General features: G+C 46.4%; 1 protein-coding gene across 2 annotated transcripts in view; it reads right to left on the reverse strand.

The window, feature by feature from the left end:
- GRB10 (growth factor receptor bound protein 10) overlaps positions 1-12,491 on the reverse strand; it is a 307,083-nt gene extending 294,592 nt beyond the window's left edge. For both annotated transcript variants that reach the window (XM_068234549.1, XM_068234547.1), the window contains exon 1: positions 12,167-12,491. The gene's annotated coding sequence lies outside the window, so the exon portion shown is untranslated. The remainder of the gene's footprint in view (positions 1-12,166) is intronic.
- Between the last annotated feature and the right edge of the window lie 9,962 nt (positions 12,492-22,453).

Here is a 22,453-nt window from a genome sequence, read left to right on the forward strand (position 1 = left end):
CAAGAAACAACAGCAAAAAAATACATTTTAGAGCAAAGAGCCCCATTCCTCTTGTCTCCACAATTCTTTCGCCTTCTCCTCCCCAACACCTCTTTTATCTGCTAGATAAACCATGTACAGTCTTGCCAAAAATATATTGCATACTGCTTCCAATGACAACTGCTCTTTTTTGAATACAATTAGGTTCCTTGCGTCCCACAGAACTTCCTTGAAAACAGAAAACACTATCCACCCTCTCCTATCCTTTTCCTTTTCTCCCAGTGACACTCCACCCATCACCATTGAAAAAGATGTGACCCTGACCTCCACCACCACCTCTAGAAACCTTCCCAACCTCCTCCGAAAATCCCTTGCAAAATCACACTCCCAGAAAACGTGGTCCACATCCTCCTCTCCTCCACACCCTTCTCTTGGGCACCTTCCTGAGACAGCTATACCCCTCCTTTTGCAAAAACCTCTAGTAGGGAGTGCTGATACCAGGCCCATCCACACCACATCCTTCTGCCTGTTTGTTAGGCCTCGTTCACATCATTTAGCGCAGATGGCTGTGCGATTGGAACGCAACGCGTCCGATCGCACGCCATCTGCGCTCCTATGCGCTGCGCTGCAGATCCCATTCATTACAATGAATGGGATCTGCGCTGCGATTCCCAAAAATGCGTGCAGCACGCGATAGCGCAATCGCGCTGCCACGCAGCGCATATGATGGGAACGGTAGAAGGGCTGTCTATGCCCTTCTACCGTTCTTGCGTGTCGCACACTATACGCGCTGCCAAAATGCGGACGGCAGCGCGTATAGTCTGAACGAGGCCTTATTCCTTTTATACTCATTCTCTTCCATATTGCCTCTGTTTGCACACTTGTCATTCCTTTTATATAACAGATCATATCATTCCTTGTAATCCACTTTTTTATGTTTTGCTTGCTGATGTCTGTCAAGGCTGCTCCTGTCATGTTGAAGTTATCCAGAATGTCTTTGACTTTTTGGTAACATAGCGCGGTTGTAAATGCGGCAGGCTTGCTCAGGTCCTTAGTGACCCATCCCAACTTATTCCACAACCATCCTCCCAAGTATCTCACAAAATCCTTCACCCTCCCTTCTGACTCCAACACTCTACGGACAGACACCAGATAGTGCAGAGACAAAAAGGAAGCAACATCAGGGAAATCCCAACCACCCAGAGATACACCCTTGTGAACCGTCACCCGTGCCACCCTCTCCATCTTTGAACCCCAGAAGAAGACAAACAACATTCTCTGCACCTCTTGCATCCACCTTTTGCCAGGAGGCAAGACCAAACAAAAATACAACAACAATGGCAATATCACAGCTTTCACCACCAACACTTTCCCTGAAAAGGACAACTTCCGCAACCTCCACAAATTCAACTTTCTTACCACTTTCCCTTTCACCTCATCCAAAGTCTTTCTACCTTTCATCTCTGCATCAAACACCACACCCAACACCTTGATCTCCTGACTCACCGGCACTTTCTCCACTTTCAAAGGTACAGGCCTCCCAAAGGAAACCAGTTGGGACTTCTCCCAATTCACAGACATTCCAGACATTCCACAAAACACCTTCACATGCAAATTCACCCTGTCAATATCAGCCTGAGACCCGCCCACAAACGACACATCATCCATATAAGCCAAATACTTCACCTGCTCTCCACCACCACCTGGCACAACAAACCCTTTCACCACTTTATCCCGCTGGACATACCTCAGCAAAGGCTCCACCACACAAATAAAAGCCATAGGCGACAGCGGACACCCCTGCCTGACTCCGGACAAAACGGGGAATGACCTGGACAAAACCCCATTTACCAAGACTTGGCTCGAAATTCCAGTGTAAAAACTTCTAATAACTTTTAGGAGACAATCAGGGACCCCTAATTTTGCCATCACCCCGAACAGGAAGGAGTGTGATACTCTATCAAATGCCTTTTCCAAATCGATACCCTCAATGACCATCGGCACTTTATTTTCCTGTGAAAAATTTATCATGTCCCTTAACAAAACCAGGTTATCGACGCTTCTTCGACCGGGGACCGCACAGGTCTGCCCCTCTCCAATCATAGATGCTATCACACTCCTTAACCTGTTTGCGACCAATTTCGCCACTATCTTGTAGTCCACATTCAACAGCGAAATCGGCCTCCAATTTTTTATCAGTTTTTTGTCTCCTTTCTTATAAATCAGGGTGATGACTCCCTCCCGCATTGATGGGGACAACCGTCCAGAAGAAAAAACCTCCTGGACCACCTCCACCACTTCCCCACCAATGATAGGCCAGGCCCACCTAAAAAACTCCACTGAGAGCCCATCCTTCCCTGGAGTCTTGCCTGTTTGCATGGCACCCACTGCCGCCCATACCTCCTCCGTGGCCACCGACTCTTTCAACTGCTGCACCTCCAACGGATCCAAACACTCCTCCAACACCTCATCACAATACTCTTCCATCTCCACATCCGACCCAACATTCCCTCCTCCATACAAATCCACATAAAACTTCTGCACCTCTTCCACCACCTCAGAACCAACCACTTCTTTCTCATCCACCACCACTGACTCTAACACTTCCCTACTGGACACCACCTTCTTAAAGAAGAAACGGGAGCAAGACTCCCCCTCTTCCAAATCTCTCACTTTCGCCTGATACACAATCCTCTTCCCACGCTCCATCAACATTCCCTTCATTCGCGGTCTTGCCTCCTCCAACTCTTCCTCCACCTCATACCCCCATTCCTTCATCTTCACCAGATACTGCAATCTCACTTTCCACCTTTCTTCCTCCTCTCTCTGCAAACACCTCTTCTCATACGCCAGATTCCTAAAAAAGCCAGAAATCCTCCTCTTCACCCAATCCCACCATTCCAACAAATCCACAAACCCTCTCTTCCTACACACCCATCCTGCATACTCCACCCTAAATCTTTCAAGTACATCCACATCCTCCAACAACTCCACATTCAACTTCCAGACTCCCTTCCCAAACACCACTCTCTCCGACGCTTCCAGGGAACAAAGAATGGCTCTGTGATCAGAAAAAGTGACCTGGTGATAAGAGACAGCAGAAACCAACACATACCTAGAAAGTAAAAAGTAATCTATGCGTGACTTAACCGTGCCCGTATCCGAAAAGTAAGTATATTCCCTGTCCCTGCTGCCTGCCGCCAAAGCTGCATCCTGCAGTCCAAAATCTGTCACAATCTGGTTGAGGATCCTACTGGTGGAGTCCAGCTTGGTCTCTCCTGACCCCACTCGATCCCCAACCGATCTTATACAGTTCAGATCGCCGGCCACAATGGTCTTAATGCGGCCTGGCAGATTGAACTTGAGCACCTCCAAAAACTCCGCCCTCTCATTTTTGTCTGCAGGAGCGTAACAGTTAAAAAGACGGTACTGGGAACCAAAAAAATCAAAATTCACAACCATCATCCTTCCCGGAATGATGACAGCATGTGACAAAACCTTTATGCCTGAGTTATTAAACAGCACGCCAATGCCCTCATTCCTACTCTGGCAGGCAGGGGACCAGATGGCATTGCCCCCTGCCCATTCCCCAGAGCCTGGTACCGTCTTCAAAATACACTCCTGCAGACAAAAAATATCCGCCCTAAAATTTGCAAGGTCCTGCAGGACTGCAGCCCGGCGGTATGAGGAGCCGATCCCCCTCACATTTACAGACAGCAGGGACAGGACCATCACCAAAAGACACCACGTGTTATGCACCCTACACTCAGCCATCATCACTTCTTGGATGCCCTGGGACTCTTCCTTAAGCCCACTGTAGCGGGCTCCTGCTTTCCTTTTCTATTTTTCTTTCTTTTTTGTTTCTTTGACTCCGCCATATTCCAGTCCTCTGGACCAGAATCTCCAGCAGTACTCGGCCCAGGCACCTCTGGGTTAATCCTCCTAGCTGGTTTGGTGTTTTCCCAGCTAGTGGGTACAGGAGACTGCATCATGTCAACTTTTAACTCTCCCTCAGAAATGTCACTGACAATACGCATTTTTGACACATGGGTGTCATCACTCTCTGATTCGGTCACAGCATCTTTTCTTTCCTGATAAGGTGGTGGATGATCGCTGTCACTCTCTTCTATCACCACCTCTTTCTCCCCTTCCACCTTCCCAGGGTCAGTTATGTCCATCTCACTCTCCTCCTCCTCATTTGCATAACCTCCTCCCACCTCCTCTGACATCATGCTGGCTGATTTCCCTCCTTTATTTGAATTTGGGGAGCCGTTTTTTTTGGAGGGAAAAAAGGGAGTCCCCTGCTGGGATCTCCCCCCAGCAGTGTCAGCCTTTATCTTTTTCCCTGCGCTTTTCACAGGGTTGGAATGTGCTGGCAGAGTCTTCTGCGAGAGAGCAGAAGAAGGGGTGGAGTCAGGATTGTGCAGGGGATCAGCTGACTGTACAGCTGTTTCCCCACCTGTATTCCTCTCATTCTCGCCGGCTGAGCCGGCTCCAGGGACTGTGGCACTACTGCTCCCAGCGGACCTGCGGCTACTAGCGTCCATGGCAGGCCGCTGGGGGTCTGTGCAGACATCAGGCACCTCTGCCTGGCTGATGAGAAGCACGGGGGAGGCTTCGGTACTGGTGGCAGGGGTTGGGGAAGCCTCAGCATGCTCTCCAGGCTCACGCTGCGGGTCCCGCTCAGCAACAGCTGAGCTGGTGACGTCACTGGCATCGGGGGAATCCCACTCTGCTTGAGAGCCTGGCACATCTTTGGGGAGCTGCTCTGGGGGGGTTTCCTCCACAAAATCTCTCTGCACAGCCCCAGCCTGACTCTCCACAGCGGGGGGACTCGGGGCAACCTCAGTCACAGCACATAAATCAGCTTCTCCAGTCCTACTCGCTGCAGACACGGCAGCGGCAGCCTTCTTGCAGGCAGGACCGGCAACATTCTGCACATCACAGGGAAACTCTGCAGACAGAGGCACGGCGTCCTCTTCACCCCCACTCCCCACAGCATCATCATTTTCATTCACGTCCTCGGCAAGTTTCCTTTTTTTAACTCGCTGCGGCTTTGACACCTCCTCTGCCTGCAGCATCTGGGAATCAGTTACATCATCCACAGGGGGGGGCAGGGGGGGTCTCAGCAGCGGTTGGGCTCGAATGACACACACTGGTGCCCTCTCCAGCTGCATCAGCAAAGGGAGGCTCAGTAACAGCCTCAGGGTCCCGGGGCTCCACATGGGGAGCCATTGACCACCTCCTTCCCCTGCTGTATGAACCAGCTGCAGCAGCATACGTGTAAATCCTTGTTTTGCCACGCCTTTCACAATCTTTGGCCAAGTGGCCAGCCAAACCACAGAGGTCACACACTTTCACCTTCTTACAGCTGGAGCCAGGGTGCACTGGCTCCTTGCAATGTCTGCACCGCTCCTCAGAAACACAACTTCCGGCTCCATGCCCGAACATATAGCACCTCCGGCAGTAGAGAGGCTGCCCAGGATACGTGACATAACCTCTCTCTCCAGCAATAGAGAAAACAGGGGGCGGGTGAACTACATCATGCCAGCAACCCTCCTGTCTCTTGAACTTCACAAAAAACTTCATTTTGCTTCTGTAAACACCAATATGGTTATATATTTTTTCAGCATAACTCACCTCCTCAAAATATCTGAGCATAAACAGCCTGACCACATCTGGCTCCACGAATGGATTGTACATATGTACATAAATCTGTCTTGCCTTTTCATTAAATAATGGCGTGACCGACTCCAACCAATTAACATACTCTTCCCTGCTCTCTCTATAATCTGCCAGCACTTTTAGCGCATCTTCCTCATTATGCATAGTAATATCATAGGCCCCTTGTCCTGGAAAATCTTGTATTGCGAACATCTTGCTCTTATTCAGCTTCAACCCCTCCACCAGTACCTTATCGATGAACGCCTTTGGTCCATGCTTCCTCCAATCCGTCTTTACTACAAAGCGAACTGAGTTCCGAAGTTTTGGCATGCCTCCTCCACCTCCTCCACTCGACGCAGCTGCCATCCTCCCCTCGTTTATCCAGGGCCCCCACAAGGAGGACCCTTAGAATATCTCTCGTACCAAAACCAAATAACTATACTGTTTTGGATTGTTTAATCCTCATCAGTGCATGGCATGGATTAATTTGGCTCTATGCAGTAGGGCTTCTAACACCGAGAGATACAGACTAACCAGCTAGCTCATGGTGACCCAGAACTCATTAGAGTGTGTAAGGGACTACAATAGTCCTAAAAGCCCCCTTACTAAGATGTTAAGAAAAACAAAAGTTTGCTTTCTTAAAACAGAAAGAATTTGCGATAATTCAGGTTGGAGTGAACTTGAGATGTCTCCCAGGGCATCACTGCTGAATATATGCAAATTAACCATTCTACCCTTAGAAGCTAAACACACCTCCAGTGTAACAGTGTAAGAATGTCTGCAGTTTACATTTTCCAGTGAAATTTGTATTTGTCTCTTTTTGGTTATGGGAATAAAAAGTATCCTATACTTTATTTCCCATTTATTATATTAGTAGGAGATATATATATATATATATATATATATATATATATATATATATATATATATATATCTCCTACTAATATAATAAATGGGAAAGTTCGGATGTTTGGATGTTTGTTACTCGATCACGCAAAAACGGCTGAACGGATTTGAATGAAATTTGGCACACACATAGTACATTACCTGGAATAAAGTATAGGATACTTTTTATTCCCATAACCAAAAAGAGCCAAATACAAATTTCACTGGAAAATGTAAACTGCAGCCATACACTGTTACACTGGAGGTGTGTTTAGCTTCTAAGGGTAGAATAGTTAATTTGCATATATTCAGCAGTGATGCTCTGGGAGACATCTCTGGCTCACTCCAACCTGAATTATCGCAAATTCTTTCTGTTTTAAGAAAGCAAACGTTTGTTTTTCTTAACATCTTAGTAAGGGGGCTTTTAGGACCGTTGTAGTCCCTTACACACTCCAATGAGTTCTGGGTCACCATGAGCTTGCTGGGTAGCATGTCCCTCTCGGTGTTACAAGCCCTACAGCATAGAGCCAAATTAATCTATGTCATGCACTGATAAGGATCAAACAATCCAAAACAGTCTGTATGCATGTTGGATTATTATGGCTCTGCACAATTTAACAAGCTGACACATCATTGCATTCCAGTGGTTCTGGAGGTGTGTTTAGCTTCTAAGGGTAACAATGGTTAATTAGCATATTTTCAGCAGTGATGCACCGGGAGACATCTCAAGCTCACTCCAACCTGAATTATCGTAAATTCTTTCTGTTTTAAGAAAGCAAACTTTTGTTTTTCTTACACTGTTAATGGTAGGGTTCTCAAACTTTGCACAGTTGGTCGTTGGGTGACTGGGATTAATAATCAGAAAAGTGGTTGGAGCCTATAAAAGCCAATCAAAATTCACCTAATGATTTTCAAGGGGAATATTTACATTTCTGCCATTCTTGCACTGTTAATGGCACAAGCCTCAAACCTGGTATAGTTGATCATTGGGTAACTGGGGTTCAATTTCAGAAAGGGGGTGGAGCCACAAATAGCCAATCAGATTTGTTTCATTCCAATGCAAATTATTGTTGCCAAACACCGCAAAGCTCACAAACTTGGTAATTGAGTAATTGATTGTGTGTTAGGGTTAGGAAAGTGGGCACAGCCAACACCAGCCAAATACATAAGCGGGCAACGCAGGGTCATAAGTGGGCGGAGACAAATACAAATTTTACTGGGAAAATGTAAACAGCAGCCATTCTTACACTGTTAATGGTAGGGTTCTCAAACTTTGCACAGTTGGTTACTGTGTGACTGGGGTTAATATTCAGGAAACTGGGTGGAGCCTACAAAAAACAATCAAAAATTACCTATTGATTTTTCAGGGGAATGTTTCATTGCTGCCATTCTTGCACTGTTAATGGCACAAGCCTCAAACCTGGTACAGTTGATCATTGTGTGACTGGGGTTTAAATTTATATAAGGGGGTGAAGCCCCAAACAGCCAATCTGATTTGTTTCATTTTAATGCAGGTTATTGATGCCAAAGACCGCAAAGCTCACAAACTTGGTCATTGAGTAATTGAGTAATTGTGTGTTAGGGTTAGGAAAAGTGGGCGCAGCCAACACCAGCCAAATACATAATCGGGCAATGCTGGGTCATCAGTAGGCGGAGACAAATACAAATTTCACTGAGAAAATGTAAACTGCAGCAATTCTTACACTATTAATGGTAGGGTTCTCAAACTTTGCACAGTTGGTCACTGGGTGACTGAGATTAATATTCAGAAAAGTGGGTGGAGCCTACAAAAGCCAATCAAAATCCATCTATTAATCTTTAAGGGGAATATTTAATTGATGCCATTCTTGCACTGTTAATGGCACAAGCCTCTTGCACTGTTAATCACCTGTACCTGGTACAGTTGGCCATTGGGTGATTGGGGTTCAAATTCAGAAAAGGGGTGGAGCCACAGCCAATCAGATTTATTTTATTTCAATGCAAATTATTGATGCCAAAGACCTCAAAGCTCACAAACTTGGTCATTAAGTAATTTTGTGTTTGGGTTAGAAAAAGTGGGCAGAGCTAGCACCAGCCAAATACATACCTGGGCAATGCCGAGTCTTCAGTGGGCGGAGACAAACACACATTTCACTGGAAAAATGTAAACTGCAGCCATTCTTACACTATTAATTGTGGGGTTCTAAAACTTTGCACAGTTGGTCACTGGGTGACTGGGATTAATATTCAGAAAAGTGGGTGGAGCCTACAAAAACCAATCACAATTCACCTATTGATTTTCAAGGCAAATATTTAATTGCTGCCATTTTTGCACTGTTAATGGCACAAGCCTCAAACCTGGTACAGTTGATCATTGGGTGACTGGGGTTAAATATTTAGAAAAGGGGTGGGGCTACAAACAGCGAATCAGATGTGTTTCATTTCAATAAAAATTATTCATGCCAAAGACCACAAATCTCACAAACTTGGTCATTGACTATTGACAATTGTGTGTTAGAAAAAGTGGCCACAGCCAACAGCAGCCAAATACATACCCGGGAAGCATCAGGACATCAGTGGGTGGAGAAAAAGAAAAATGTAACTGCCAGAATGTAAACTGCAGCCATTCTTACACTGTCTGTCAATGACAGGGTTCTTAAACTTTGCACAGTGGGTGACTGGGATTAATATTCAGAAAAGTAGGTGGAGCCTACAAAAGCTAATCAAAATTCACCTATTGATTTTCAAAGTAGTGGAGCCACAGCCAATTATTGATGCCAAAGACCGCAAAGCTCACAAACTAGGTAATTCTGTGTTAGGATTAGAAAAAGTGGACAGAGCTAACACTAGCCAATTACATACCCGGGCAACGTGTGTGTGTGTGTGTGTGTGTGTGTGTGTGTGTGTGTGTGTGTGTGTGTGTGTGTGTGTGTGTGTGTGTGTGTGTGTGTGTGTGTGTGTGTGTGTGTGTGTGTGTGTGTGTGTGTGTGTGTGTGTGTGTGTGTGTGTGTGTGTGTGTGTGTGTGTGTGTGTGTATATATATAGATATAGATATATAATTTATCATGCCTATTATCTGAGAAATAGAACATTTTATAATATTTTCTATTTTAATTACAGTTCAAATTCATTAGGAGGCAGTGCATTTCCCCCTCCCCCCCCGACTCCAGGTACCCAAAAATTGCTCCGACTCCACAGCCCTGGGCGATACTATGTTAAATACTCTAGTACCTAGCAGAGGTAAAATACAAGAGTTTTTAAACTCCATTTTTATCCCACTTTAAAGAGGATCTGTAATGTCAAAACGTCCCCTGGGGGGTACTCACCTCGGGTGGGGGAAGCCTCCGGATCCTAATGAGGCTTCCCACGCCGTCCTCCGTCCCTCAGGGGTCTCGCTGCAGCCCTCCGTGCAAAATGACGTCATTATTTACCTTCGCGGCTCCTGCGCAGGCGCTCTGACGGCTGTCGGCTCCGAAGTAGGCGGAAATACCCGATCGCCGTCGGGTCTGCTCTACTGCGCAGGCGCAAGTTTCCGGCGCCTGCGCAGTAGAGCGGACCCGACTGAGATCGGGTATTTCCATCTACTTCGGAGCCGAGCGCAGCCACAGCGCCCCCGCTGGAGCCAGCAAAGGTAAATATTGAATTTACAGTCGGGTCTGTCGCCGGCTGTTTGGAGGGCTGCAGCGAGACCCCCGTGAGACAGAGGACGGCGTGGGAAGCCTCATTAGGATCCGGAGGCTTCCCCCACCCGAGGTGAGTACCCCCCAGGGGATGTTTCTGATGTTACAGAGTTTCTTTAAGCTCACCATACTGGCTGGCCTTCCAAATATGGACACAATTAAATGCATGGAATTACATTTCTATGCCAAGTATACAGCAAGGTTCTCAGAGAATACTGTGTTCCCTTTAATGGCCTGTACACACTGCTGCATTTGCGCATTAGAATTTAAAATCGCAAAGCCTTCATGAAAATAGAAAAATCGCATTGCACTAGTGTGTACAGGTCATCACGATTTTCATGATTTTTTTTTAAAGACCTTTGGATTATGAAAACGCATGCGATAAAAAACGCAGCACAAGCACAGCAGTGTGTACAGGCCCTAACAGCAGGAATGCTCCAGAACGGGAAATCACGCATTATATCACCCTGCCAAAGAAATGTATGCTTCACTGTTCCCACCCGCACTTTCATGCTGCCCGCAGCTATACTGCAATGCAACAGCTGCATTGTAAACATTACGGCAAACTATGCGCCCATTATGCCACACTGCTCCACTGTGAACGCTAGCTAGCCTGTTCTCTACTACAAAATACACGCAATACATGCATTTTTTTTTCTATGCAATTCTGTAGTATTTTCCAATTCCATTCAGTTATACTGAATGTAAATACTAAAATTAAATAATTTGTTAAAACATATCTCCCACAAAAATATAGTTTGCTAAGAGGTTCTCTTCAAAAGGTCAGTAGATTGTTAGATCTAAAAAAAAAAAAGTACATCTTACCTTGCTGAATGATAATCATGTATTTTCTGCTCTGCAACCATATTGCAGAATTCCCTAACAGTCTGCAAAATTACAAATCACCTAAACACATCCTTTCTAATCTAAACCCAACAGCTAGCGAGCCACGTTTGTTTGGAGCCTCGCCTTTCACGTGGTTTTGTATTTTTCATTTTGCCAGTCAGTCTTTGCTGCCAGCACCCTCCTCTAACTACTCCTCCCCTCTCCAGTGCTGAATACTTGGCAGGCGGGCCAGTCATTGACTTTACTAAGAACACAAACCCTCCCCAGATCCAGTAGACCCATTTTCATCTTCCCTCCCCATGCCCCAGTCTTCACATGAAGGCTAAAGAGAGCAGCCAGTCAGTGAGCGTATTAACGTGCATGGTGGGACAGCAGCAGCCAGGGCAGGAGTGTAAACAAGTGAACTTCATTCTCCACCCCACCTCCCCAAGCCCAGTGACACAGCCAGAAGCCTGAGCTCCCTCCTCCCTACTCCTGTCTCACGTTGCAGAAGACGAATAGGAGGTGTACAGCTCTAGGAATCAAGACTGCTAGTGTATAATGTAAGAAGCACACAAGTTTGCAGCAGCACAGTATTATGCAGTGACTGCCAAATTCGCACAGCCAGTAGAGGCTCACACGTGGGCTCCAAGTAGCGCTGCTTCCTCAGCACCATCTGCTAACAGATTTTTAGGCATGAGGCGGCGGCAAGTTATTAGCAGGTCGGTGCAAGTTTCTCAGCCAGAAAAATGTATCGATGTTGCGGGTATAACACAGCTTCCCTGTCCTGCTTTAGCTGTTCAGAATGCATACTGAGTGGCAGCTTGAAGTACACGAGCAGGACGTGCAGTAGCTCCCCCAGCTCTGTAGTTGACAGAAGCCTTTTGGTCTGTAAATAGAGAGATTGCTGATAGATCACGTCTCTTCCGTCCACAGATTCCACACCGGCCTATGCAGCGCAGGGAATCTCTAGCAGCACACGCCTGACTTGTTGGGATTTGGAGAGTTCCCCTTTGCACCCCCTCGCTGCATTCCTCTCTCACCCCCAAGAGTGAACATGCCTGACTCAGCAGCTACAAGCAGTTTTCCAAACTCTAAACAGAAGGGTAAATGCAGTTTCAAAGCCCAAAAATAAGTTCAATTGCTCACAGTACCTGCTAGTTGTCTTGTTCCCAATAGGCCTGGAGATTAAATAATCCTCAGTAAGCAAGAAAAAAAAAAACCAAGACGACTTGTGACTCCGCAATCCTGTCTCCGCTCACTTCCAGACACTTTCTCCTGCTTCTGCTCAGCTCCGGTTGGAAATAGCAGTCATCCTTCCACCAAACAAATCCTCTAGAAGGGCGCTTGACAAATAAACTGAAGAAAAACAACTCGAGTTCGAGAATCCCGAGCGCTAGAAAAGAAAAGCTGATTTGTATCCACTACTCAGCGGTTCTTTCTATGCCTCATGGATTCCTCCTGGCTATCCTGCCTGATTCGCTTGCAGGCTTCTTGTGCTGCTGCTGCAAGACTCAGCTGACTACTCTGCTCAGGATGCAATGCTACAGCCCGCCTCCTCCCCATTCTCACCCCCAGGGCCTGTAAGCCCTCCCCTATCAGCTCACTACTAAATCGGGAGCGAGCAAGGGGGGTGGGAATCTCGGTGCACAAGACAAGGCAAGAACTGAAGTGAGTACACATAGTACAGTACAAGAAGCTTGTCAGCCCAAACAGCAGTACTTCAGAATCAGTGTTTTTGATAGAAAGATTTACTGACAAAGGAGATGTTTTGCCCACATCTTAACAAAAAAAAATCTTAGAATAGTTTATTAATAGTATATTTTTGTGGGAGTTTTTAAAGGATACCTTAGTGCAAAAACACTAAGGTAGGGGGATAAATAAAAGGGATAATTTGCATGTTTAGTAGTAGTGCATTGTGGGTAACCACAAATGTTCATTTATAACTGAATTATTGCAAATTTCCTTCTGTTTTAAGAAGGCAATTACACCCAGCTTTACTTTTTTAGTAAGAGGGCTTTTTAGTCCCTTTTATCCCCCTACACATTCCTAGTAGTTTGGGTCACCCTGAGCTGCTTGGTTACTCTGTTGTACTCGTCCAAGCCCTATTTCATACAGCCTTATTGATCCCTGCCATGTACTGATGAGGACCAAAAGTCTGAAACAGGCTGTTTACATGTGGGTTTGATATGGCTGTGTAAAACTTAAAGAGGAACTGTAATGACTAAACATCCCCTGGGGGGGGTACTCACCTCGGGTGGGGGAAGCCTCCAGATCCTAATGAGGCTTCCCACGTCATCCTCTATCCCTCAGGGATCTTGCTGCAGCCCTCTGTGCAGCGGTGATGTCAATATTTACCTTCCTGGCTCCTGTGCAGGCGTTCTGACGGCTGTTGGCTCCGAAGTAGGCGGAAATACCCGATCGCCGTCAGGTCTGCTCTACTGCGCAGGCGCAAGTTTCCGGCGCCTGCGCAGTAGAGCGGACCCGACGGAGGTCGGGTATTTCCGTGCCGAAAGCAGCCACAGCGCCCCCGCTGGAGCCAGCAAAGGTAAATATTGAAGCTACAGTCGGGTCTGTCGCCGGCTGTTCGGAGGGCTGCAGCGAGACCCCCGTGGGACGGAAGCAGGAGATTTGGGCGCATGAGACAAGTGGACAAAAAGGGCGCCCCATTCACTCCTATTATAAATATCGTTTACCGGGCGCCGAACAGGGAAAAAAGGCGCCGGAGATTATTAACGTTTTAACAAACGGCGCCCGGAGATTTTTAAGGATTTATAACTATGTTTGTGATGATTTAACTTTACAAAATGAGCCCGTGACGAATAACGTTTATAAAGATACTAAATCACTATTTCTAAAACATTTCTAAAACATTATTTTTCGCCCAAAATAATTGTTTACATTTTTTTATTTACATTTTTTATTTATTAATCTCTGTAAAACATTATTATCCATAGGGGGTCTTAGGTTTAGGCACCAACAGGGGGGTCTTAGGTTTAGGCACCAACAGGGGGGTCTTAGGTTTAGGCAACAACAGGGGGGTCTTAGGTTTAGGAACCAACTGGGGGGTCTTAGGTTTAGGCACCAACAGGGGGGGTCTTAGGTTTAGGCACCAACAGGGGGGTCTCAGGTTTAGGCACCAACAGGGGGGTCTTAGGTTTAGGCACCAACTGGGGGGTCTTAGGTTTAGGCACCAACAGGGGGGTCTTAGGTTTAGGCACCAACTGGGGGGTCTTAGGTTTAGGCACCAACTGGGGTCTAGGGGTTAGGGATAGGTACAGGGAGGGTTTTAACAAACGTAAATATAAGTTTCAGTTTACAAATACGGAAGATTAACGTTTTAAGAATTGCCGATCTCATACACATTATTTAGTGATTTTTACATTCTTAAAACACTATTTCTAAACGAAATTCTACACAATATTTCAATAAACGATAATACTGTTTATCGTTTACACCACGCGCCCTTTTTTCCCGACGCCCTTTTTTGATGTACGCCGTGGGACAGAGGACGGCGTGGGAAGCCTCATTAGAATCCGGAGGCTTCCCCCACCCGAGGTGAGTACCCCCCAGGGGAGGTTTTCGATGTTACAGAGTCTCTTTAAAGCTATAGGCTTGCTATATACCAGCGGTTCTGGATGCTTGCTTGGCTTAACAAGGGTGAAAAGGGATAATTTGCATATTTAGTAGTAGTGCATTGTTGGTAACCACAAATGTTCATTTATAACTGAATTATTGCAAATTTCCTTCTGTTTTAAGAAGGCAACTACACCAAGCTTTGCATTTTTAGTAAGTGAGCTTTTTGGTCCCTTTTATCCACCTACACATTCCTAGTAGTTTGGGTCACCCTGAGCTGCTTGGTTACTCTGTTGTACTCGTCCAAGCCCTATTTCATACAGCCTTATCAATCCTTGCCACGTACTGATGAGGACTAAAAGTCTGAAATAGGCTGTCTACATGTGGGTTTGATATGACTGTGTAAAACCTAAAGCTATAGGCTTGCTATATACCAGCGGTTCTGGATGCTTGCTTGGCTTAACAAGGGCAAAAAGGGATAATTTGCATATTTAGTAGTAGTGCATTGTGGGTAACCACAAATGTTCATTTATAACTGAATTATTGCAAATTTTCTTCTGTTTAAAGAAGGCAATTACACTAAGCTTTGCTTTTTAGTAAGAGGGCTTTTTGGTCCCTTTTATCCCCCTACACATTCCTAGTAGTTTGGGTCACCCTGAGCTGCTTGGTTACTCTGTAGGGGGAGGGAGCAGGCTTGTGTAGTGGGCTCTCCTTATGCCCACTGCTCCCCTGTTTTCCTCCACCCCCCTCTGTTACTGCGTACAGATCCCTGAACTTACTTCCTGGTGGGAGTGGTCGTGGCTGACTGCGCAGGCGCTGCCCGGCGATTGCGTGGCCATAATCGCTCTGGACATGAGCACTACGTTGTTGTGATGTAGTGCGCTTACGCAAAGCACTCCTAGCCGCGGACATGCAATGCATGTAATCAAGGACGCGTATCACTGGACAGTGCCTGCGCAGTCAGTCGTGACCACCAGGAAGCAAGTTCGGGGGATCAGTACGCAGTAACAGACTACACATGCTTGCTCCTCCTATTTTTAAAGAGAACCCGAGGTGGGTTTGAAGAATATTATCTGCATACAGAGGCTGGATCTGCCTATACAGCCCAGCCTCTGTTGCTATCCCAAACCCCCCTAAGGTCCCCCTGCACTCTGCAATCCCTCATAAATCACAGCCACGCTGCTGACAAACAGCTTGTCAGAGCTGGCTGTGTTTATCTCTATAGTGTCAGTCTGCTGCTCTCCCCGCCTCCTGCAGAACTCCAGTCCCCGCCTGCATCCCTTCCCTCCCTGCTGATTGGAGGGAAGGGACGGGGGCAGGGACTGGAGCTATGCAGGAGGCGGGGGAGCAGCTGAGACTGACACTACAGATGTAAACACAGCCTCACAGCATGGCTGTGATTTATGAGGGATTGCAGAGTGCAGGGGGACCTTAGTGGGGTTTGGGATATCAACAGAGGCTGGGCTGTATAGGCAGATCCAGCCTCTGTATGCAGATAACATTCTTTAAACACACCTCGGGTTCTCTTTAAATAGTTTTTGCAGTAAGGTATCCTTTAAAGTGTACCAGTAGCAGGAAAAAGTGCCCCAAATGGGTACTTGCCTAGGTAGAAGGAAGCTATCAACAAGAGCTTCTCAACGAGGAATCATAAAGTTGGAATGTATGCTCTAATAGTACAGTAACAGCCACTAAGGCTTGGTTCCCACTTGTAGAGAAAACGTACCGTTCAGTACATTTTCTGCAGAGCAGCGATGGATATGCAAACGGATGGATCCATTTGCTGCATTGTAGTAAATGCAACGCAAAGTCCCAACCAGCTGCATTTTTGTGGATAATTGGGTCTTGGAGCTTAGTGGAAATGAGCCCTTTTCCACTAGCAATCGCTAGCGTTCATGCTAAATGCTAGCGATTGCGATTCAGCAAAGTCCAAAATTTCCTGGTGATTGCGATCGGGATTTTGCTAATCAATGCACTGCATAGCAAAATCGCGGCAAAAATCACTCCGTGGCGTGATCACGCTTTAGTAAAAAACGAATCGCGGTAGTGGAAATTACCTACCGCGATTCCTATGTTAAAAAGCAAACTGTAGCGATTTAAAAATCACTAGCGATTTGCGAATTTGCGATTCAGCATTGCAATCGCCGCTAGTGCAAAAGGGCCCTTACAGTGTGCTGCTACATATAACTTTTAAAGGAGACCTGTAAATTTGAAAAAAAAAAAACCAGATACCTCAAGAGGAGGAAGCCTCTGAATCCTAATGAGGCTTCCCCATCTCCCTCAGTCAGCCTGATCCAGCTCTGGCAACCGCAAACAAACAGGAACATTATTATTATTTAGTATTTATATAGCGCCAACATCTTCCGCAGCGCTGTACAGAATATATATAGTCTTGTCACTAACTGTCCCTCAGAGAAGCTCACAATCTAATCCCTACCATAGTTCTATGTCTATATTGTGTAGTGTATGTGTTGCAGTCTAGGGGCAATTTAGGGGGGAGCCAATTAACCTATCTGTATGTTTTTGGGATGTGGGAGGAAACCGGAGTGCCCAGAGGAAACCCACGCAGACACGTGGAGAACATACAACTCAGATGTTGACCTGGCTGGGACTCGAACCAGGGACCCAGCGGACCCAGCGCTGCAAGGCAAGAGCACTAACCACTACGCCACCATATTTCCTGCACAGGCACACTAGCTGCTGTTCACTTAGGCTCTGGCAGAAATAGCCCGAGCTGAAAGCTGCTAGTGCGCTTGCGCATGACGGCGACAAGCAAACTTTGGGGGTTCCAGCTCTGGATTTCCTCTGCTGAGGAGGACGGTGGAAGCCTCTTTAAAGTTATTGGGAATCCTAGATTTAAAAAAAAGGCCAGATACTCACCTAAGGGGAGGAAAGGCTCTGGGTCCTAGTAAGCCTCTCCTCTCCCAGTGCCCTCGGTGCAGCGCTTGCCTCCTCCCCCCCCTTTTAAATCCCCTGTAACGGGGGACTTCGGAAGTCTTGGGGAGCCGAGTCCTCCTGAAGACAGGAGGCTCCATACTGCGCACGCGCAAATGCATGAGAGAGGGTGCTCACGCATGCGCAGTTTGGATCGGCCCATCTTCGGGAGCATTTGGGCTCCTGAAGACTTCCGTAGCCTACCTTTGGCAGCAGAGATAGCAGCATTTGTCCAAATTAGTCAAATGCTGCTATGGGGGATCCTGCGCTGAAACGGGCATCGGGAGAGGAGAGGGAAGGCTCATTAGGACCCAGAGCCTTCCCTCTCTTTGGGTACATTAAGTATCTGGCTTTTTTTTTGTCTTCATTCCCAATGTCTTTAAAGAGACACTTAAAGAGACACTGAAGCGAGACTAAATCTCGCTTCAGCTGTCATATATAGCAGGGGCACGTGTGCCCCTGCTAAAACGCCGCTATCCCGCGGCTTAACGGGGGTCCCTTCACCCCCAACCCACCCCCCGCAAAAGATGGTCGGAAAGTTGGTCGCAGGGAAAACTCTTCCTGGAGGCAGGGCTAACGGCTGCAGCCCTGCCTCCAGTCGCGTCTATCAGACGCGCATCGCCGCCTCTCCCCCGCCCCTCTCAGTGAAGGAAGACTGAGAGGGGCGGGGGAGAGGCGGAGATACGCGCTGACAGACGCGCGTGGGGCAGGGCTGCGGCGGTTAGCCCTGCCCCAACCAGGAAGCGCTCCCCCGCATTACGGAGGGGGTTTGGGGGGACAGGGACCCCCGTTAAGCCGCGGAATAGCGGCGTTTTAGCAGGGGCACACGTGCCCCTGCTATATATGAGGTCTGAAGTGAGATCTATTCTCGCTTCAGACTCTCTTTAAGTGAAAAAATTATGATATAATGATTTATATGTGTAGTACAGCTAAGAAATAAAACATTAGGAGCAGAGACATAAGTCTAATATTGTTTCCAGTACAGGAAGGGTTAAGAAACTGTTGTTATCTATGCAAAAAAAAAACCATTGAGCTCCTCCACTTTAAAAGTCACAGAGAGTTCTGTCTTCTGAGGCTTATTATCTCAACTGTCACTCATTAGGCTCTATCCACAATAAGCAGTGCGGTAAAAAAAAAATTGGAGGTAAAATACCTCATGCGGTATTTTACACTTTTTTTTTCCAAATTCACAAAACTTTTCCCCCATGAGGCAGAAGTTTGGTAGATTACCGAACAAACATGCCTCAATTCACTAAGCCCTCAGGGCAGCAGGCAGGGAGCTGTGTTTGTTTGACTACGTCTTCCCTTTAGATGTGCTGCAGCCACCAGGGAGAGCTCTTCTACCGCACAGAGACAGCATGGGGAGAGCAGGTTATCGGCTGCTGTGGGTTGGAGAAAAGTACCGACACTTTTGGCCGGTAATTGAAGTGCGGGAATCTTTGTGAATTTACATTAATTGACTTTTCCTGAGGTGATTAGCACACAAGTCGGTAATTTACCTCACTAGTCGGGAACTGTGATTTTGTGTACGGTAGAGGGTTTAGTGAATTGTAACTTGGGAAGGTGATGAGTAGAATCAGCTGTTTTGAGCATTACCGAATGCGGTAATGCTTTGTGAATAGAGCCCAATGTATTGTTTTTTTCCTCTGCACAGGACAGGCCAATAGTTCACTGGGCTGCTCTGTAAAATCATTTAGAATGTTGATTAGTGTGTAAAATGCAAATATTAGAGAATGATGCAATGTTATAAAAAAACATTATATAACTGAAAATAAAAATATGAGAATATTTTCTTTTCTTCTAATATTCTAGTAATTATCCGTACTACACAACCAATTCATTATATCATAATTTTTTTTTCCACTTCAGTGTCTCTTTATGGACAACTATCAAAGTTAAAGTGGATCCGAGATAAACTTTTACTCATTGCATAATTGTGTTCCTTTCATATAGTTTATAGGGCATTCCTCAAGCCAAATACTTTTTTTGTTTTGTTTTAATACTCTAATTCCCTATAAACTAAACAAGCCTCGCCCACAGCTTTTCACAGAGCCTTGGCACTGTAGCAAGGGCTTATGGGAGCTTAGTCTGGGCAGGAGGAGGAGGAGGTTACTAGCCATTGATTTTAGAGGCAGAGAGGAGGAGGGAGGAGGAGAAGGGACTGAATTTACCCACAAGCAAGCTGATAGCATCTTCAGCACTCAGCCTGTGACAATGTGACAACAGAACATGGCTGCCCTCATTGTACCACAGGAATAATATATCATAAACTTTTGAAGCTGTTTGCAGCTAGATATGCTGTGTAAACTATCTAAACTTTAAAACTAACTATAACAAGTAACTTGTTATAGTTAGTTTTTCATCTCGGATCCGCTTTAAGTAAAATTCTAAATGCAATATATATTTCCAGTAATTACTAGCAAATAGCAATACAAAGGCTTTTTTTCATCTTTTAATTTTTATTTGAAGAAAAAATGACATTTACAGAGAACAGTTTTCACTGTGAGCATTAATATGGAGGACTGTGTCCAGCACATCCAGCATACAGAAACAATCTTCACTAGCTGTAATACTGTGACTGGAATGTCTTCAGAATGATAGAAAGCAGAAATATAGCTTCAAATAGTGTGTACTTAACTCATCAGCTGCAGCTATGTGTGTTCCTGTGTGTCTCTCTCTCTCTCTGCCTCGCAGTCTACAGAAAACAGAGTTTACAGCCAGGAACAGCTCTTTCTGAATGGGGGGGGCATCCAAGAACAGGAAAAAGTACAGGTCCTTCTCTTCAGTTCCTTCTCTGTAGCTAAGAGCTCTGTTCTCATATGATCTGTGAGAAAGCAGTGTGTGTAAACAGGGCAGAAACAAACAGTAAATCATTCCTCTGTGAATACTGGCAGAGAAGTGGAACCTATCTACATGGTACAGCTCTAGCCCCGACGCCAACTTAAACTGTTACAAAAGTTTATAAACAAAGCATTTTTTTCACACAGGCCGTGAACAGAAACTTATGAAAAGCTTTTTATTGTTGCTGACTAAAAGCTCTATAGGTATGTGGGGTTTACAGAAAGACAGTTTCTTTGATAGTTCCTCTTTAGGATCCAGATGCTTCCCCTCCTGAGGTAAGTACCCCTCAGGGGCACTTTTTCCCCTTCAGGTTCACTGTAATGTAATATTATTATTTATTGCATTTGGTCATACTCACGTTCCTGCAGCTCGGAGTTGGCGTCCGGCTTGTTTCGTGCGCGCGCACGTCACTTGCCGCAGGTTGAATCCTGTGGTAGGGGCGTGTGCACGCTTGCGTCCCATTGAATACGGCTCTACATACGCATGCACGGAGTATCGTGCTCGCTTGTACGCATGCATGGCACACATACGTACGTGTCAAACTGCCGTCCAGGAAGTATAAAAGGCCAGTCCTCCCTTCAGTCCAGTGCTGTTCGTTCTGACAGCTAGTGTGGGTTCCCGTGTTCCCTGCTGTTACCTTATCCTGCTATCTACTGATACTCCTGTTGTGTCCCGGCCTGCCTGACTACTCTGGACCTCTGCTGATTTGACCCCTGCCAGGATACCGACTACTCTTGCCTGCCACCTGCCTTGACTCTGCCTGGATACCGACTACTCTTGCCTGCCGCCTGCCTCGACCCTAGCCTGGATATCAACTACTCTACAAATCTCCAATACCATTATCTTTATCTTCAGTATTACTGGACTTCCACATTGGGGTGTCTTGTTCTCCTCACCACCAGTTGGAGTTATTCCAGTGGTGACCCGGTGCGCACTAGACTGCTAAGTCCATCTTCCCTCACGTGTCAGTGATGAACACCCGTGATCACTTAGACTCCATGTCTGGGTAACGCTCCGTCTACTGGTGGAAGGGCCAACAATTCCCCTGAACCTAATACATGTATAAAGGTCCAGCATATCATGCAGTGCTGTACAATAGATAAGGGGTTTACATAACATACATTACATGTATGGGGGTTTTACATAACATGGTAGGACATACAAGGAGCACAATCCAAGCAATGAAAGTAAAACAATGAACAAGAATCAAGGTCATGCAATGGAGGTTAGTGTCTTTGATGACAATAGTTCAAGGCAGTTGGAGTCCGTGAGCGGGGTGCTAAAAGAAGAGGGTGCGTAATATGTCAGCACTGTATAAATACTTAAATACATAAATAAAATGATCAAGCTGGGAACATAAGTGGGGGAGGGGGACCCTGCCATAGGCTTACAATCTAAAGGTTGGGGGTAAAGGTACATTAGGCGACTTTGCTGAGTAGGTGCTCAGCAGGACATGTTAGGTTTTTGATGTATAGGGATAGGTGAGCCTGAACAGATGAGTTTTGATCGCTTGTTTGAAGGAGTTAAAGGAAGGGGATAATCTGATGGTTGGTGAGAAACAGTTCCAGAGAGTGGGGGAAGCCCTGGAGAAGTCTTACAGTCATGCCTGAGAAGTGTGCAGAGCTGCCAGGCAAGGGTTGTTGGAGGATGAGAGAGGATGGACGGGAATGTGCCTGTGGACGAGGACGGGCAGGTCATGTGGACCGATTTGTAGACCAAACACAGGATCTTGCAGCTGATCCTGTAGCAGATGGGAAGCCAGTGGGGAGATTTACAGAGGAGTAGAGATGGCCCGAATGGTTCGCCGGTGAACGGTTCCCGGCGAACTTCCGGGGTTCACGATCGCGGAGAACCGCAAACTTTTCCGGAAGTTCGGTTAGCCCCCATAATTCACCATTAGTGTTAACTTTGACCCTCTACACCACAGTTAGCAGGCACATTGTAGCCAATCAGGCTACACTGCCTCCTGGAGCCACCCCCCCCCCCTTATAAAAGGCAGGCACCGCCGGCCATTACACTCACTCGTGTGCCTGCACTAATTAGAGAAGGGACAGCTGCTGTAGACTCTCTCATAGGGAAAGATTGGTTAGGCT

Source organism: Hyperolius riggenbachi, chromosome 5 (assembly GCF_040937935.1).
Source record: "Hyperolius riggenbachi isolate aHypRig1 chromosome 5, aHypRig1.pri, whole genome shotgun sequence".
Lineage (NCBI taxonomy): Eukaryota > Metazoa > Chordata > Amphibia > Anura > Hyperoliidae > Hyperolius > Hyperolius riggenbachi.